This window comes from Arachis hypogaea, chromosome 3, assembly GCF_003086295.3.
Source record: "Arachis hypogaea cultivar Tifrunner chromosome 3, arahy.Tifrunner.gnm2.J5K5, whole genome shotgun sequence".
Classification (NCBI taxonomy): Eukaryota; Viridiplantae; Streptophyta; class Magnoliopsida; order Fabales; family Fabaceae; genus Arachis; species Arachis hypogaea.
In genome coordinates this window covers 75,951,553-75,971,430 of record NC_092038.1, presented here as the reverse complement: position 1 = coordinate 75,971,430, position 19,878 = coordinate 75,951,553, and the positions used below count along the sequence as shown (strand labels likewise).

At 39.9% G+C, this 19,878-nt stretch overlaps 1 non-coding gene across 1 annotated transcript; it reads left to right on the top strand.

The window, feature by feature from the left end:
• Positions 1-7,343: 7,343 nt before the first annotated feature.
• On the top strand, positions 7,344-7,451 carry LOC112793141 (small nucleolar RNA R71). The gene has a single exon (XR_003197849.1). It is a non-coding gene; the product is annotated as a small nucleolar RNA R71 (small nucleolar RNA).
• Positions 7,452-19,878: the final 12,427 nt, after the last annotated feature.

Here is a 19,878-nt window from a genome sequence, read left to right as displayed (position 1 = left end):
CAAGAATGAAGTAAGGGTATGGCATTTATTCAATGGAAACTAACTAAATGCAATCTACCTATATGCAACTATCTAAATGAATGCAATTGCTTGGTCAAAATAAATCAATTCCCAAGAAGCATATATGCACAAGGGATAAGGACTAGCAAGTCTAATCCACAATTGAATAAAGTTATTAAATATTTTTACAAACTTGCATGAAAAGAGTGATGATTGTAGGTGAAAACATGTAATTGAGCATCGAACCCTCACCGGAAGTGTTTGCACTCTATTCGCTCAAGTGTTTAAGGTTGATTCACTCAATTCTCCTCTAATCATGCTTTCTAAGATTTGTTTTTCTTCTAATAATCGACATATATCTCATGCATGCATACAAGTATCATGAGGTCTTTTCTTTGGTTGTAATGGGGCTAGGGTCAAGGTATGATGCATATATGGTTAAGTGAGCTTGAAATTTGAATCTTTGATAAGCTTAAACTTCCCACCTAACCTATGACATCCTATACAATTAAGTTCTAACCTAACTACCCATTTTTCACTTTTTCACATACTCATGTATCCCTTTTCATTTCACAACATATGCATTGAGTTTTATTGGACCTTGCTTTGGGGCATTTTGTCCCCTTTTTATTACTTTCTTTTTCTTCATTTTCTTTCTTTTTCTATTTTTTCTTTTTCTTTTCCATATTATTTTTTCTTTTTTTCTTTTTTTTTCTTTTGTTTTTCTCAATTTTTTTCTTTCTTTATACAAGAACCTCAATGCATAAGGTTTTACATTTGATCAATACATGAGTATGTACCCAATTCCCAATATTTCCAATAATAATACAAAACTACCCTTTTATTCACCCAATGTCCCAAGATTCCCACACTTGAATGATACTCACACACACTAGCCTAAGCTAATCAAAGATCCAAATTAAGGACTTGTATTGTTTTTCGCTTTAGGCTTGTAATGTGCTAAAATAAGAACGAAGTGGGTTAATCGTAGGCTCAAATTGGCTAACAAAGGAATATAAAAGGTAAGTGGTGCACAAAATTGTGATCAATACTTTTCACAAATCAAATAATCCCCGGTGATGAATCCAAAAACTTGGTGTTCAATACCATGGCATAAACACAACTTCGCACAACTAACCAGCAAGTGTACTGGGTCGTCCAAGTAATAAACCTTACGCGAGTAAGGGTCGATCCCACAGGATTGTTGGTATGAAGCAAGCTATGGTCACCTTGTAAATCTTAGTCAGGCAAATTCAAATGGATATGGGTGATATACGAATGAAACATAAAGATAAAGATAGAGATACTTATGTAATTCATTGGTGGGAATTTCAGATAAGCGCATGAAGATGCTTGGTCCCTTCCGTCTCTCTGCTTTCCTACTGTCTTCATCCAATCCTTCTTACTCCTTTCCATGGCAAGCTTATGCAAGGGTTTCACCGTTGTCAGTGGCTACCTCCCATCCTCTCAGTGGAAATGTTCAACGCACCCTGTCACGGCACGGCTATCCATCTGTCGGTTCTCAATCAGGCCGGAATAGAATCCAGTGATTCTTTTGCGTCTGTCACTAACGCCCCGCCCTCAAGAGTTTGAAGCTCGTCACAGTCATTCAATCATTGAATCCTACTCAGAATACCACAGACAAGGTTTAGACCTTCCAGATTCTCTTGAATGCTGCCATCAGTTCTAGCCTATACCACGAAGACTCTGATCTCACGAAATGGCTGGCTCGGTTGTCAGGCGAGCGCTCGGTTGTCAGGCGAGCGCTCGGTTGTCAGGCGATCAACCATGCATCGTGTATCAGGAATCCAAGAGATATTCACTCAATCGAAGGTAGAACGGAGGTGGTTGTCAGGCACACGTTCATAGGTGAGAATGATGATGAGTGTCACGGATCATCACATTCATCAAGTTGAAGAACAAGTGGTATCTTAGAACAAGAACAAGCGGAATTGAATAGAAGAACAATAGTAATTGCATTAATACTCGAGGTACAGCAGAGCTCCACACCTTAATCTATGGTGTGTAGAAACTCCACCATTGAAAATACATAAGAACAAGGTCTAGGCATGGCCAAATGGCCAGCCTCCCAAAGTGATCAAAAGATCTAAAGATCAAGAGATTCCAAAGATCAGAAGATTCAAATACAATAGTAAAAGGTCCTACTTATAGAAAACTAGTAGCCTAGGGTTTACAGATATGAGTAAATGACATAAAAATCCACTTCCGGGCCCACTTGGTGTGTGCTTGGGCTGAGCATTGAAGCATTTTCGTGTAGAGACTCTTCTTGGAGTTAAACGCCAGCTTTGGTGCCAGTTCCGGCGTTTAACGCTGGAAAATCTGAAGGTGACTTTGAACGCCGGTTTGGGCCATCAAATCTTGGGCAAAGTATGAACTATCATATATTGCTGGAAAGCCCAGGATGTCTACTTTCCAACGCCGTTGAGAGCGCGCCAATTGGGCTTCTGTAGCTCCAGAAAATCCACTTCGAGTGCAGGGAGGTCAGAATCCAACAGCATCTGCAGTCCTTTTTAGTCTCTGAATCAGATTTTTGCTCAGGTCCCTCAATTTCAGCCAGAAAATACCTGAAATCACAGAAAAACACACAAACTCATAGTAAAGTCCAGAAAAGTGAATTTTAACTAAAAACTAATAAAAATATACTAAAAACTAACTAGATTATACTAAAAACATACTAAAAACAATGCCAAAAAGCGTACAAATTATCCGCTCATCACAACACCAAACTTAAATTGTTGCTTGTCCTCAAGCAACTGGAAATAAAATAAGATAAAAAGAAGAGAATATGCAATGAATTCCAAAAACATCTATGAAGATCAGTATTAATTAGATGAGCGGGGCTTTTAGCTTTTTGCCTCTGAACAGTTTTGGCATCTCACTCTATCCTTTGAAATTCAGAATGATTGGCTTCTTTAAGAACTCAGAGTCCAGATAGTGTTATTGATTCTCCTAGTTAAGTATGATGATTCTTGAACACAGCTACTTATTGAGTCTTGGCCGTGGCCCAAAGCACTCTGTCTTCCAGTATTACCACCGGATACATACATGCCACAGACACATAATTGGGTGAACCTTTTCAGATTGTGACTCAGCTTTGCTAGAGTCCCCAATTAGAGGTGTCCAGGGTTCTTAAGCACACTCTTTTGCCTTGGATCACAACTTTATTTCTTTCTTTTTTTCTTTCTTTTTTTTTCGTTTTCTTTCTTCCCTTTTTTTTCAAAATTTTTTTTTGTATTCACTGCTTTTTTCTTGCTTCAAGAATCATTTTTATGATTTTTCAGATCCTCAGTAACATTTCTCCTTTTTCATCATTCTTTCAAGAGCCAACATTCATGAACCACAAATTCAAGATACATATGCACTGTTTAAGCATACATTCAGAAAACAAAAGTATTGCCACCACATCAAAACAATTAAACTGTTATAAAATTCAAAATTCATGCAATTCTTTTCTTTTTCAATTAAGAATATTTTTTTATTTAAGAAGGGTGATGGATTCATAGGACATTCATAACTTTAAGGCATAGACACTAAGACACTAATGATCACAAGACACAAACATAGACAAACATAAGCACTAAAATTCGAAAAACAGAAAATAAAGAACAAGGAAATTAAAGAACGGGTCCACCTTAGTGATGGCGGCTTGTTCTTCTTCTTGAAGATCCTATGGAGTGTTTGAGCTCCTCAATGTCCCTTCCTTGTCTTTGTTGCTCCTCTCTCATGATTCTTTGATCTTCTCTTATTTCATGGAGGATGATGGAGTGTTCTTGGTGCTCCACCCTTAGTTGTCCCATGTTGGAACTCAATTCTCCTAGGGAGGTGTTTAGTTGCTCCCAATAATTTTGTGGAGGAAAGTGCATCCCTTGAGGAATCTCAGGGATCTCATGATGAGTGGGGTCTCTTGTGTGCTCCATCCTTTTCTTAGTGATGGGCTTGTCCTCATCAATGGGGATGTCTCCCTCTATGTCAACTCCAACTGAATAACAGAGGTGACAAATGAGATGAGGAAAGGCTAACCTTGCCAAGGTAGAGGACTTGTCTGCCACCTTGTAAAGTTCTTGAGCTATAACCTCATGAACTTCTATTTCTTCTCCAATCATGATACTATGGATCATGATAGCCCGGTCTATAGTAACTTCGGACCGGTTGCTAGTAGGAATGATTGAGCGTTGGATAAACTCCAACCATCCCCTAGCCACGGGCTTGAGGTCATGCCTTCTCAGTTGAACCGGCTTCCCTCTTGAATCTCTCTTCCATTGGGCGCCCTCTTCACATATGACTGTGAGGACTTGGTCCAACCTTTGATCAAAGTTGACCCTTCTAGTGTAAGGATGTTCATCTCCTTGCATCATGGGCAAGTTGAATGCTAACCTTACATTTTCCGGACTAAAATCCAAGTATTTCCCCCGAACCATAGTAAGCCAATTTTTTGGATCCGGGTTCACACTTTGATCATGGTTCTTGGTGATCCATGCATTGGCATAGAACTCTTGAACCATTAAGATCCTGACTTGTTGAATGGGGTTGGTAAGAACTTCCCAACCTCTTCTTCGGATCTCATGTCGGATCTCCTGATATTCACTCTTTTTGAGTGAAAACGGGACCTCGGGGATCACCCTCTTCAAGGCCACAACTTCATAGAAGTGGTCTTGATGCACCCTTGAGATGAATCTCTCCATCTCCCATGACTCGGAGGTAGAGGCTTTTGCCTTTCCTTTCCTCTTTTTAGAGGTTTCTCCGGCCTTGGATGCCATAAATGGTTATGGAAAAACAAAAAGCAATGCTTTTACCACACCAAACTTAAAAGGTTTGCTCGTCCTCGAGCAAAAGAAGAAAGAAGAGAGTAGAAGAAGAAGAAATGAGGAAGAAGGGAATGGCTTTGTGTTCGGCCAAAAAGGGGGAGAAGTGGTGTTTAGGTTGTGTGAAAATGAAGGAGTGAAGAAGGGTTTATATAGGAGTGAGGGAGAGCTTGGTTCGGTCATGTATGGGAGGGTTTGGGAGGGAAAGTGGTTTGAATTTGAAGGGTGAGGTAGGTGGGGTTTTATGAAGGATGGATGTGAGTGGTGAAGAGAAAGATGGGATTTGATAGGTGAAGGGTTTTGGGGAAGAGGTGTTGAGGTGATTGGTGAATGGGTGAAGAAGAGAGAGAGTGGTGGGGTAGGTGGGGATCCTGTGGGGTCCACAGATCCTGAGGTGTCAAGGAAAAGTCATCCCTGCACCAAATGGCATGCAAAAATGCGTTTTTAGCCAATTTTGGCGTTAAACGCCGGGCTGGTGCCCATTTCTGACGTTTAACGCCAGCTTCTTGCCCTTTTCTGGCGTTTAACGCCAGTCTGGTGCCCTTTTCTGGCGTTAAACGCCCATAATGGTGCCAGACTGGGCGTTAAACGCCCAACAGCTAGCCTTACTGGCGTTTAAACGCCAGCACGCTCTCCTCCAGGGTGTGCTGTTTTTCTTTCTGTTTTTCATTCTGTTTTTGCTTTTTTCATTGATTTTGTGACTTCTCATGATCATCAACCTACAAAAGAACATAAAATAATAAAAGAGAATAGATATAATATAACATTGGGTTGCCTCCCAATAAGCGCTTCTTTAATGTCAGTAGCTTGACAGAGGACTCTCATGGAGCCTCACAGGTGCTCAGAGCAATGTTGGAACCTCCCAACACCAAACTTAGAGTTTGAATGTGGGGGTTCAACACCAAACTTAGAAGTTGGTTGAGGCCTCCCAACACCAAACTTAGAGTTTGACTGTGGGGGCTCTGTTTGGCTCTGTTTTGAGAGAAGCTCTTCATGCTTCTTCTCCATGGTGACAGAGGGATATCCTTGAGCCTTAAACACAAAGGATTCTTCATTCACTTGAATGATCAATTCTCCTCTATCAACATCAATCACAGCCTTTGCTGTGGCTAGGAAGGGTCTGCCAAGGATGATGGATTCATCCATGCACTTCCCAGTCTCAAGGACTATGAAATCAGTAGGGATGTAATGGTCTTCAACTTTTACCAGAACATCCTCTACAAGTCCATAAGCTTATTTTCTTGAGTTGTCTGCCATCTCTAGTGAGATTTTTGCAGCTTGCACCTCAAAGATCCCTAGCTTCTCCATTACAGAGAGAGGCATGAGATTTACACTTGATCCTAGGTCACACAAGGCCTTCTTGAAGGTCATGGTGCCAATGGTACAAGGTATTGAAAACCTCCCAGGATCCTGTCTCTTTTGAGGCAGTTTCTGCCTAGACAAGTCATCCAGTTCTTTGGTGAGCAAAGGGGGTTCATCCTCCCAAGTCTCATTTCCAAATAACTTGTCATTTAACTTCATGATTGCTCCAAGGTATTTAGCAACTTGCTCTTCAGTGACATACTCATCCTCTTCAGAGGAAGAATACTCATCAGAGCTCATGAATGGCAGAAGTAAGTCCAATGGAATCTCTATGGTCTCATTTTGAGCCTCAGATTCCCATGGTTCCTCATTGGGGAACTCATTGGAGGCCAGTGGACGTCCATTGAGGTCTTCCTCAGTGGCGTTCACTGCCTCTTCCTCCTCTCCAAATTCGGCCATGTTGATGGCCTTGCACTCTCCTTTTGGATTTTCTTCTGTATTGCTTGGAAGAGTACTAGGAGGGAGTTCAGTAATTTTCTTGCTCAGCTGACCCACTTGTGCCTCCAAGTTTCTAATGGAGGACCTTGTTTCAGTCATGAAACTTTGAGTGGTTTTGATTAGATCAGAGACCATGGTTGCTAAGTCAGAATTGTTTTGCTTAGAACTCTCTGTCTGTTGCTGAGAAGATGATGGAAAAGGCTTGCCATTGCTAAACCTGTTTCTTCCACCATTATTATTGTTGAAACCTTGTTGAGGTCTCTGTTGATCCTTCCATGAGAGATTTGGATGATTTCTCCATGAAGGATTATAGGAGTTTCCATAGGGTTCTCCCATGTAATTCACCTCTTCCATTGAAGGGTTCTCAGGATCATAAGCTTCTTCTTCAAATGAAGCCTCCTTAGTACTGCTTGGTGCATTTTGCATTCCAGACAGACTTTGAGAAATCATATTGACTTGTTGAGTTAATATTTTGTTCTGAGCCAATATGGCATTCAGAGTGTCAATCTCAAGAACTCCTTTCTTCTGACTAGTCCCATTGTTCACAGGATTCCTTTCAGAAGTGTACATAAATTGGCTATTTGCAACCATTTCAATCAGCTCTTGAGCTTCTGTAGGCGTCTTCTTCAGATGAAGAGATCCTCCAGCAGAGCTATCCAAAGACATCTTGGACAGTTCAGACAGACCATCATAGAAAATACCTATGATGCTCCATTCAGAAAGCATATCAGAGGGACACTTTCTGATTAATTGTTTGTATCTTTCCCAAGCTTCATAGAGGGATTCTCCTTCCTTCTGTCTGAAGGTTTGGACTTCCACTCTAAGCTTACTCAATTTTTGAGGTGGAAAAAACTTTGCCAAGAAGGCATTGACTAGCTTTTCCCAAGAGTTCAGGCTTTCTTTAGGTTGTGAGTCCAACCATGTCCTAGCTCTGTCTCTTACAGTAAAAGGGAATAGCATAAGTCTGTAGACCTTAGGGTCAACCCCATTAGTCTTGACAGTGTCACAGATTTGCAAGAATTCAGCTAAGAACTGATGAGGATCTTCCAATGGAAGTCCATGGAACTTGCAATTCTGTTGCATTAGAGAAACCAATTGAGGCTTAAGCTCAAAGTTGTTTGCTCCAATGGCAGGGATAGAGATGCTTCTCCCATAGAAGTCGGGAGTAGGTGCAGTAAAGTCACCCAGCACCTTCCTTGCATTGTTGGCATTGTTGTTGTTTTCGGCTGCCATGTGTTCTTCTTCTTTGAAGATTTCTGTTAGGTCCTCTACAGAGAGGTGTGCCTTAGCTTCTCTTAGCTTTCGCTTCAAGGTCCTTTCAGGTTCAGGGTCAGCCTCAACAAGAATGCTTTTGTCTTTGCTCCTGCTCATATGAAAGAGAAGAGAACAAGAAAATATGGAATCCTCTATGTCACAGTATAGAGATTCCTTGAGGTGTCAGAGGAAAAGAAAAATAGAAGGCAGAAGTAGAAGAATTCGAACTTATCAAGAGAGATGGAGTTCGAATTGTTCATTGAGGAATAGTGTTAGTCCATAAATAGAAGGATGTGAGAAGAAGGGAAGTAATTTTTGAAAATTGAGTAGAAGATTTTGAAAACATTTTGAAAAATACTAATTGATTTTCGAAAACCAAGGGTGGAAAAGAAATCAAGTGATTTTTGAAAAAGATTTTGAAATAAGAAATTAAAAAGATATGATTGAAAACTATTTTGAAAAAGATGTGGTTAAGAAGATATGATTGATTTTAAAAAGATGTGATTGAGGAGATATGATTTGAAAAACATTTAAAAAGATTTGATTTTGAAAATTAATGACTTGGCTATCAAGAAAAGATATGATTCAAACATTAAACCTTTCTCAACAGAAAAGGCAACATGCTTGAAATGTTGTATCAAATCATTAATTGATAGCAAGTATCTTTAAAAATGGAAAGAAATTGAATTTGAAAAAGATTTGATTGAAAAGATATGATTTGAAAAAGATTTGATTTTGAAAAGATTTTGAAAACTTGAAAAAAATTTGCATTGAAAACAAAATCTTCCCTCTTGTGCCATCCTGGCGTTAAACGCCCAGAATGGTGCACATTCTGGCGTTTAACGCCCAAAACTCTACCCTTTTGGGCGTTAAACGCCCAACCAGGCACCCTGGCTGGCGTTTAAACGCCAGTCTGTCCTTTTTCACTGGGCGTTTTGAACGCCCAGCTTTTTCTGTATAATTCCTCTGCAGTATGTTCTGAATCTTCAATTCTCTGTATTATTGACTTGAAAAGGCACAAATTAAAAATATTTTTAGATTTTTAATAGTGAGGAATAATCAAAATACAACTAAAATCAAATAACAATGCATGCAAGACACCAAACTTAGCAGTTTGTATACTACTGACACTAATGAGAATGCATATGAGACACATAAACACTCAAGTCAAGAGAATTCAAAGATTAGAGTAAGAAATCATCAAGAACAACTTGAAGATCAATGAAGACACATGCATGAATTCGAAAAATGCAAGAAGAACAGAAACATGCAATTGACACCAAACTTGACATGAGACTCTAGACTCAAACAAGATATATTTTTGGATTTTATGATTTTGTACTTTTTTTGTGTTTTTCGAAAATTAAGTGGAGAAGAAAATAAAGGTATCAAAATTCTTAATGGGAATTCCAGGAATCATGCAATGTTAGTCTAAAGCTTCAGTCTAAAGAAATTAGACATGGCCAGCCAAGCTTCAGCAGAACATTGCATTCAAGAGCTAAATTGATGAAGATCAATCAGCTTTGGTGATGATAAGAACATCACCTTGAAACACTAGAATTCATTCTTAAGAACTCTGAAAAAAAAATACCTAATCTAAGCAACAAGATGAACCGTCAGTTGTCCATACTCGAACAATCCCCGGCAACGGCGCCAAAAACTTGGTGCACGAAATTGTGATCAATACTTTTCACAAATCAAATAATCCCCAGTGATGAATCCAAAAACTTGGTGTTCAATACCATGGCATAAACACAACTTCGCACAACTAACCAGCAAGTGTACTGGGTCGTCCAAGTAATAAACCTTACGCGAGTAAGGGTCGATCCCACAGAGATTGTTGGTATGAAGCAAGCTATGGTCACCTTGTAAATCTTAGTCAGGCAAACTCAAATGGATATGGGTGATATACGAATGAAACATAAAGATAAAGATAGAGATACTTATGTAATTCATTGGTGGGAATTTCAGATAAGCGCATGAAGATGCTTGGTCCCTTCCGTCTCTCTGCTTTCCTACTGTCTTCATCCAATCCTTCTTACTCCTTTCCATGGCAAGCTTATGCAAGGGTTTCACCGTTGTCAGTGGCTACCTCCCATCCTCTCAGTGGAAATGTTCACGCACCCTGTCACGGCACAGCTATCCATCTGTCGGTTCTCAATCAGGCCAGAATAGAATCCAGTGATTCTTTTGCGTCTGTCACTAACGCCCCGCCCTCAGGAGTTTGAAGCTCGTCACAGTCATTCAATCATTGAATCCTACTCAGAATACCACAGACAAGGTTTAGACCTTCCAGATTCTCTTGAATGCTGCCATCAGTTCTAGCCTATACCACGAAGACTCTGATCTCACGGAATGGCTGGCTCGGTTGTCAGGCGAGCGCTCGGTTGTCAGGCGATCAACCATGCATCGTGTATCAGGAATCCAAGAGATATTCACTCAATCGAAGGTAGAACGGAGGTGGTTGTCAGGCACACGTTCATAGGTGAGAATGATGATAAGTGTCACGGATCATCACATTCATCAAGTTGAAGAACAAGTGGTATCTTAGAACAAGAACAAGCGGAATTGAATAGAAGAACAATAGTAATTGCATTAATACTCGAGGTACAGCAGAGCTCCACACCTTAATCTATGGTGTGTAGAAACTCCACCGTTGAAAATACATAAGAACAAGGTCTAGGCATGGCCAAATGGCCAGCCTCCCAAAGTGATCAAAAGATCTAAAGATCAAGAGATTCCAAAGATCAGAAGATTCAAATACAATAGTAAAAGGTCCTACTTATAGAAAACTAGTAGCCTAGGGTTTACAGATATGAGTAAATGACATAAAAATCCACTTCTGGGCCCACTTGGTGTGTGCTTGGGCTGAGCATTGAAGCATTTTCGTGTAGAGACTCTTCTTGGAGTTAAACGCCAGCTTTGGTGCCAGTTTGGGCGTTTAACTCCCATTTTGGTGCCAGTTCCGGCGTTTAACGCTGGAAAATCTGAAGGTGACTTTGAACGCCGGTTTGGGCCATCAATATTAGGCAAAGTATGGACTATCATATATTTCTGGAAAGCCCAGGATGTCTAGTTTCCAACGCCGTTGAGAGCGCGCCAATTGAGCTTCTGTAGCTCCAGAAAATCCACTTCGAGTGCAGGGAGGTCAGAATCCAACAGCATCTGCAGTCCTTTTTAGTCTCTGAATCAGATTTTTGCTCAGGTCCCTCAATTTCAGCCAGAAAATACCTGAAATCACAGAAAAACACACAAACTCATAGTAAAGTCCAGAAAAGTGAATTTTAACTAGAAACTAATAAAAATATACTAAAAACTAACTAGATTATACTAAAAACATACTAAAAACAATGCCAAAAAGCGTACAAATTGTCCGCTCATCAGTAAGGCTATTTGGGTAAGTGAGTTAAATAAAATGATGGCCTCAATCATATAAATGCATGAATACACAAAATAATGGACATAAAGAATCAAACAAATCAAAGATTACAATTATAGAAAGAGAATAATGCACACAAGAAGGAAAAATAAGTGGTTATAAGATGTAACCACACCATTAGGCTCAAAACTCACTTGCTTGTGTTCTTAGCTCAAAAACATGATCCACAATATATATAATTCAAGCAAGTTTAATGAAAAGTTTTCACTCAAATCAATTGGTGCCCTATAGATAGAAATCCTTGAAAAATTTCATTATTTTGACTAAGCTTATTTTGTATATATATGCAAAAATAAGAAAATGCAAGTAAAAATCCTAAAATCTTAAAATGAAATGCAAAAGTGTTGGGATTAGAATTTTGTCACCCAAAATCGTCGACCGGTCGGACGACCTCCCCACACTTAAAAGTTTGCACCGTCCTCGGTGCACTCAAAGATGAGCAAGGGGGTACGGCGAATCTCCGGATTGCTGCGTGTTCTTAGTCTTGCCTCCGTTATTGCTTGTGGTGCATCATTTGTGAAAAACAAAAATATAACACCATAAGATGGGAAAACAAAAGCAAGGAAGCATAATTGTTGGAATGAGGTAATTCACTAGAATTGAGTGAGTGAATTAGTGTGACATTAAGAAATATTAGGTATGTGAATTCTAAATTGCGCGGTTTAGAACACACATTAGCCTAAAAGTTATGTCACAAAAGAAGCATGCACTTCACTTATTCTAGTGTGCTTGAGATGCTTTAAGTAAACTTGTAAGGTAAAACAAGCATTAAAGAAGCATGAAAGCATTCAAGTTAAAGCCTATGGATGCATATGATCATGAAACACAATGCATTAAGGTAAATGCACAACATCATCTATCAAGAGGTTGCCTAATCAAGGAAAAGGATTCAAATCACATGATGGCTAGCTACAACATGCAATTCAAAAGAGTTATAAGCTCGAAGGCAATTCACATCACTTGGTATTTTTCAAAAGGTAAGCATGAAAAACTCAAAACCAAGTAGCAAAATATAACCTCAATTAAATAGTCCAACAAAGATTATCGAAAAACATTCATGCTAAAATAGCATTTAGGCAATAAGGAGGCAGCAATGCATAGTAAACAAAGTCAATAATCCAACTCTTATAATAAAAAAAGGAGAAAATGAAACGAAAACTAACCAAAACTAACTAATCGACTAACCAACTAACTAATTAACTAACTAAAATAAATGGTTATCCATGGTGTTTGGAAGTGTTGGATGAGGGGTAGAAGGAGGGAAGAAGAAAGGAGGAGGAAAGAAATATAAAGAGGAGAAGAAAAGAAATGTGGTGAAGGAAGGAAATCCACGCGTACGCGCGCGGATGGTGTATTTTAAGAGTGGCGCGTACGCGTCATGTGCGCATGCGCGCGAGTGGGGTTGTGCCAAAGGCACAACATTTGCGTGGCATAGGCATAACTCTTTGGAAAATGTATGGAATATGGAACTTCTCAATCCACGCGTATGCACCATGTACGCATGCGCGTGGATGGTCAAAAATGCTTGATGCACGTGTACGCACGCAGTGCGCGTACGCGTGGATTGTGCTCTGTTTTTCAAAAAATTTTTGCTTTGTTTTTGCACCAATCCAAGCATTCCAAACCTCCAAACAGCTACCAAAACACCATAAAACCTTATTTAACATGATAAAATGCTAATTAAACTCAACAAACTAATCAAAACATGAATTTAAACTAATTCTACCAATATGTACAAAAAGAGAAAATGAAAAGAAGTTACCATGGTGGGGTGTCTCCCACCTAACACTTTTGTTTATTGTCCTTAAGTTGGACTCATGGGGAGCTCCTCATCAAGGTGGCTTGTGCTTGTACTCATCTTGGAATTCCCACCAATGCTTCGACTTCCAATAAGCTCCATCATTCAAGATTAATATCTCCAAGCTTTGATGGAGTTCTTCACAAACCATGGGCTCCCAATGTTGATCCTCATGTGTTCCCGGATCCATGTGGGTGGTGTGTGATGACAGGTCATCATATACCCATTTTTCAAGCTAATTTCACTTGTTTTATTAGTCTTTATGCACTTTCTTGCATCCTAAGTAAGTGATTTGGAATGAAAATGCATAACTTCTTTAAATCAAGCAACTACCATTAAATTGATGCTAAATCATGAGGTTTGAGCAAGAATTAATTGATTTTTAATGAATTATAAACCTTATGAATTTAGAGATACTTTGAGTGGTTGTTTTGGTTTCTTGTAGGTGAAGAAGGGAAGAAAAGAAGAAAAACGTGGCTTAAGAAGTGTGGCCAAGAGATAAGAAGTGTGGCGCATGGAAGGGAGGAAGCTACACTGCCCTCCATGAGAGCAACATAATGAGCCAAACTTTGAAAAGCAACACTGCCCTGCCCACAACAAGGGCAGAGCACAATTTGATGCCAAGGACCAAAGGGAGCAAAAACTCTGCCCTGCCCTCCTCAAGAGCAATATCGGGCTTCACCCAAGAACAATTCAAAAGAAATTGCTTCATAATGCTTCCTATGGGTTTCAAACCCAAGGACAAAGAGGAAAGGAGTAGCGCTCAAGCACAATAAAATCAAGCAAAAATTGGCTTGCTTTCATTCTCCCAGGATCGAACACGGCACCATGAGGAAACAAGGAACTAAGCATTACTTTGGTGCCAAGAAAACCAAGGAAAAGAAGCAGCGTGTGCCTCCACCAAGTTTTGAACTTGGAACCCCACCTTTTGGCAACATTGCCCTGCCCTCCACAAGGGCAGGGCAGCCTCTTGGAAGCCACTTTCTCATGGGCTGAAAATTGGATTAAAAATCCAATTTAATTCATTTCTTCACCAAATCAAAAGCCCATCCAAATTCCAAAATCCAAGAATAGAAAGTGTATAAATAGGAGATAGTTTGATGTAATTAAGACCTCTACTTTTACCTTTTGACTTTTGAACCTTCTTTGGATTTTTGAATTTTGAGACTTCATTGAGAGCTAGGAACTGAGATTTGAGAGAATTGGGGAGGAGAATTGATCTCTCTTCTTCCTCGTTCTTGCTTGAGCATTTTTACTTTTCTTGTCTGAGTTTTGGGTGTGAAGAATTGAGGAATTTCTGTCTCAATCTCCATTCAAGATCTCTTTAATTTCTCTTCTGCATAATTGAGTTCAATTACATTTCCTTTACTACTTCTTCTTTAATTTCTTGTTAATTGTTTTGTGAACTTGGATCTGGGAAAGCAATTGAGATCTAGACTTTGCTATCTAGTCTCTAGAGCCCTGAGATCCCATTTCCCCTTTTGGTTCTTCTGTGAACCCCTGCTGCAATTTAATTTCCTTGCTGTTTGAATTCTAGTTACTTCCAAATCATCTCTTGCTTTGATAATTGCTGCAATTTAATTTCCCTTGCTTAAATTCTAAATTCCCAGTCCTCAACTCCCTTTTTCCATTCAAGCAATTTATATTTCTTGCACTTTAAGTTACTGCAATTTACATTTCTTGCACTTTAAGTTTCAGTCATTTAATTTCTTGTTCTTTAAGATTCAGCACCTTTACTTTCAGTTCTCTTTAATTGCTGCAATTCATCCCTCTCCCTTTACATTTCCTGCTATTTACTTACTGTTGGCTACAAAATCACTCAACCAATACTTGATTCGCTTGACTAAATCAACCACTAAACTAAAATTGCTCAATCCTTCAATCCCTGTGGGATCGACCTCACTCCCATGAGTTTTATTACTTGATGCGACCCGGTACACTTGCCGGTGAGTTTTGTGTTGGATCGTTTTCCACACATCAAGTTTTTGGCGCCGTTGCCGGGGATTGAAATAGATTGACAATGATTAAGTGAAGTGGAGGTCTAGATCAAGCACTTTTTCTTTTCTTTTTCTTTAATTTTTGACTAACACACTAATTGTTTGAATTTTTGCTTAAACTAACTAAAACTTCATTCTAGCAATAGATTGAAGTTTCACTGGTTTTCTGGATCTGTGTGTTTCTTGTTGTGTGTTTGTATGTCAGGTACAGGAAGATCTTCTCCTATTCTCTCTGAAATTGACCAAAGAACTCTTCGAAGATTAAGAAGAGCTGAAAGAGGGAAGAACATTGTTGGGGAGGAAGAATCTGAGGAGGAATTCCAAGAGATGGAAGGAGATCCATCAAATCCCAATCAACCAGAAGGAGGAGCCAACAATAACCCACAACAAAGAAGAGTACTGGCTTCCTACACATTTGCAAATGCTAGACACTGTGGGAGTAGCATTCTTACCCCTAATGTCAATGCAAACAACTTTGAACTAAAGCCACAACTCATCACTTTGGTCCAAAACAACTGTTCTTTTGGAGGGGGACCATTGGAAGACCCCAACCAACATCTATCCACTTTCTTGAGGATCTGTGACACAGTTAAGAGCAATGGAGTGCACCCTGACATATACAAGCTGTTGTTGTTCCCATTCTCTCTCAGGGACAAATCCACTCAATGGCTAGAAACATTTCCAAAAGAGAGCATCAACACATGGGATGATTTAGTGAGCAAGTTTCTTGCCAAGTTTTACCCCCCTCAAAGGATCATAAGGTTGAAGACTGAGGTGCAGACATTCACTCAAATGAAGGCTGAAAATTTATATGAAGCATGGGAAAGATATAAGGCACTGCTGAGAAAATGTCCACCAGAGATGTTCACTGAGTGGGACAAGCTGCAGAACTTCTATGAGGGACTTACTCTGAAGGCTCAAGAAGCACTTGATCATTCAGCTGGAGGCTCATTACAACTCATGAAAACTACAGAGGAAGCTCAAAATCTCATTGATATGGTGGCTAACAACCAATATTTCTTTGCCCACCAAAGGCAACGCCAACCATCACAAAGGAGAGGAGTAATAGAGTTGGAAGGAGTGGATTCAATCCTAGCTCAGAACAAAATGATGCAGCAGCAAATTCAACAACAGTTTGAGCAGATGGCCAAGAGAATTGACAGCCTTCAAGTTGCAGCAGTTAACACAAGCCAACCATCAACTACTTGGGGGCAAAATGAAGAAATTCAAGAGGAGCAATAGCAAGAGCAAGTCCAATACATGCACAACCAAAATCCTGGAACAAATGAAGTCTATGGTGATACTTACAATCCCTCTTGGAAAAACCATCCCAACCTCAGATGGGGAGATAACCACAATCAAACTCAGCAGCCATGGCAAAGGAACTCAACTCAGAACAATTGGAAAAACACAAACCACAATAACCAGCCAAACACTAACCAAAACACATACAGAAAACCACAAAACACTTATCCCAACTCTAACCATTATCCACCCAATAACCACCCAACTATCCAAAACACCTACCATCATCCATCAACACCCCAAAACCAACCAATCTTACAAGACTCTCAGAGGATTACTAATCTAGAGATGCTCATGGAGAAGATGATGAAGAACCAAGAATTGACAACAAAGAACCAAGAAGCCTCCATGACGAACCTAGAGAGGCAGATTGGGCAAATCTCCAAGCAGATTTCTGTTGAAAAACCATCAAGCTCACTACCAAGTGACACCATTCCTAATCCAAAAGAGGAGTGCAAGGCAATACAGTTAAGGAGTGGAAAAATCATGCTGAAAGATGAAGAAGCCACCAAGAAGCCCAAGGAAAGTGACAAGAAACAAGTTGAAAAAGAGGCAGCTGGTGCACGAAATTGTGATCAATACTTTTCACAACTCAAATAATCCCCGGTGATGAATCCAAAAACTTGGTGTTCAATACCATGGCATAAACACAACTTCGCACAACTAACCAGCAAGTGTACTGGGTCGTCCAAGTAATAAACCTTACGCGAGTAAGGGTCGATCCCACAGAGATTGTTGGTATGAAGCAAGCTATGGTCACCTTGTAAATCTTAGTCAGGCAAACTCAAATGGTTATGACTGATGAATAAAACATAGAGATAAAGATAGAGATACTTATGTAATTCATTGGTAGGAATTTCAGATAACCGTATGAAGATGCTTGGTCCCTTCCGTCTCTCTGCTTTCCTACTGTCTTCATCCAATCCTTCTTACTCCTTTCCATGGCAAGCTGTATGCAAGGGTTTCACCGTTGTCAGTGGCTACCTCCCATCCTCTCAGTGAAAATTTTCAACGCACCCTGTCACGGCACGGCTATTCATCTGTCGGTTCTCAATCAAGTTAGAATAGAATCCAGCGATTCTTTTGCGTCTGTCACTAACGCCCAGCCTTCAGGAGTTTGAAGCTCGTCACAGTCATTCAATCATTGAATCCTACTCAGAATACCACAGACAAGGTTTAGACCTTCCGGATTCTCTTGAATGCCGCCATCAATTCTAGCTTATACCATGAAGATTCCGGTTAAAGAATCCAAGAGATAAACATTCAAGCCTTGTTTGCTTGTAGAACAGAAGTGGTTGTCAGGCACTCGTTCATAGGTGAGAATGATGATGAGTGTCACATAATCATCACATTCATCATGTTCTTGGGTGCAAATGAATATCTTAGAACAAGAACAAGCGGAATTGAATAGAAGAACAATAGTAATTGCATTAATACTCGAGGTACAGCAGAGCTCCACACCTTAATCTATGGTGTGTAGAAACTCCACCATTGAAAATACATAAGAACAAGGTCTAGGCATGGCCGAGAGGCCAGCCTCCCAATGATCTAAGATAGCATAAGAATAAAGATAGCTACCGAGATGAAATTACAATAGTAAAAGGTCCTACTTATAGAGAACTAGTAGACTAGGGTTTACAGAGATGAGTAAATGACATAAAAATCCATTTTTGGGCCCACTTGGTGTGTGCTTGGGCTGAGCATTGAAGCATTTTCATGTAGAGACTCTTCTTGGAGTTAAACGCCAGCTTTTATGCCAGTTTGGGCGTTTAACTCCCATCCTTGTGCCAGTTCTGGCGTTTAACGCTGGGAATTCTGATGGTGACTTTGAACGCCGGTTTGGGCCATCAAATCTTGGGCAAATTATGGACTATCATATATTGCTGGAAAGCCCAGGATGTCTACTTTCCAACGCCGTTAAGAGCGAGCCAATTGGGCTTCTGTAACTCCAGAAAATCCACTTTGAGTGCAGGGAGGTCAGAATCCAACAGCATCTGCAGTCCTTTTTAGTCTGTGAATCAGATTTTTGCTCAAGTCCCTCAATTTCAGCCAGAAAATACCTGAAATCACAGAAAAACACACAAACTCATAGTAAAGTCCAGAAAAGTGAATTTTAACTAAAAACTAATAAAAATATACTAAAAACTAACTAAAACATACTAAAAACATACTAAAAACAATGCCAAAAAGTGTACAAATTATCCGCTCATCAGCAGCCAATGATGAAGATGCAACAGCAAGCAAGCACCCTCAGAATCAACCTCAAGAAAAAGAAGATAGACCACAAAATTTAAAGAAGGGAAAGCAGCTCATGAAAGAACCAAATCCAAGACAACATCAAGTGGAGAAGAGCTTGACACCTCCACTGCCTTATCCCCAAAGATTCCACAAAGAGACAAAGGATCAACATTTCCACAAATTCCTTGAGACTTTCAAGAAGCTAGAAATCAACATACCTTTGGCTGAGGCATTGGAGCAAATGCCTCTGTATGCCAAGTTCTTAAAGGAGCTCATCAACAAGAAAAGAGACTGGAATGAGAAGGAGACGGTAATGCTCAGTGAGGAATGTAGCGCTGTGCTACAAAAAGGAATTCCACCAAAGCTTAAAGATCCAGGGAGTTTTGTAGTATCATGCACCATAGGCAAATTAACCTTGGACAAAGCTCTCTGTGATCTTGGCGCTAGTATCAACTTAATGCCCCTGTCCATGATGAGGAAGCTTGCTATAGAAGAACTCAAACCCACCAGGATGTCACTAGTCATGGCTGACAGATCAATCAAGACACCCAATGGAATTGTGGAAAATCTGTTAGTGAAGGTTGGGAAGTTTATCTTCCCTGCGGATTTTGTGATCTTGGACACTGACGAGGAAGGAAACAATTCAATCATCTTGGGAAGACCATTTCTAGCAACTGCAAGAGCCATTATAGATGTGGAAAAAGGAGAAATGATCTTCAGAGTACACAATGAGCAAATGATCATAAATGTTTTCAAGTCAATGCAACACCTTCCTGAGCAAGAAGATTACCTAAGGGTGGATATGATAGAGAGTCTGGTGGAAGAAATATTAGACACTAATCAGCATGAGCAAGAAGAAGAAATGAATCAAGAGACAGTAGAGGAACACGCAGCTGAGATCTCTATTGACAAGGAGGTGAAACCAAGCAAGAAGGAAGAAGTGCATAAACAAGAACTGAAGCCATTACCTACTCATCTCAAATATGCATTCCTTGGCACATCAAAAAGTTTTCCAGTGATCATCAATTCATCCCTGACAAAAAAAGAAGAAGGAGAGCTTCTTGATGTACTCAGAGCTCACAAGGATGCTTTAGGATGGACCATTGATGATCTGAAAGGCATTAGCCCTGCATTATGTATGCATAAAATTCTCTTGGAAGGACAATTTCAAAGTAGTAGTTCAACCTCAGAGAAGGTTAAATCCTGCAATGAAGGAAGTTGTCC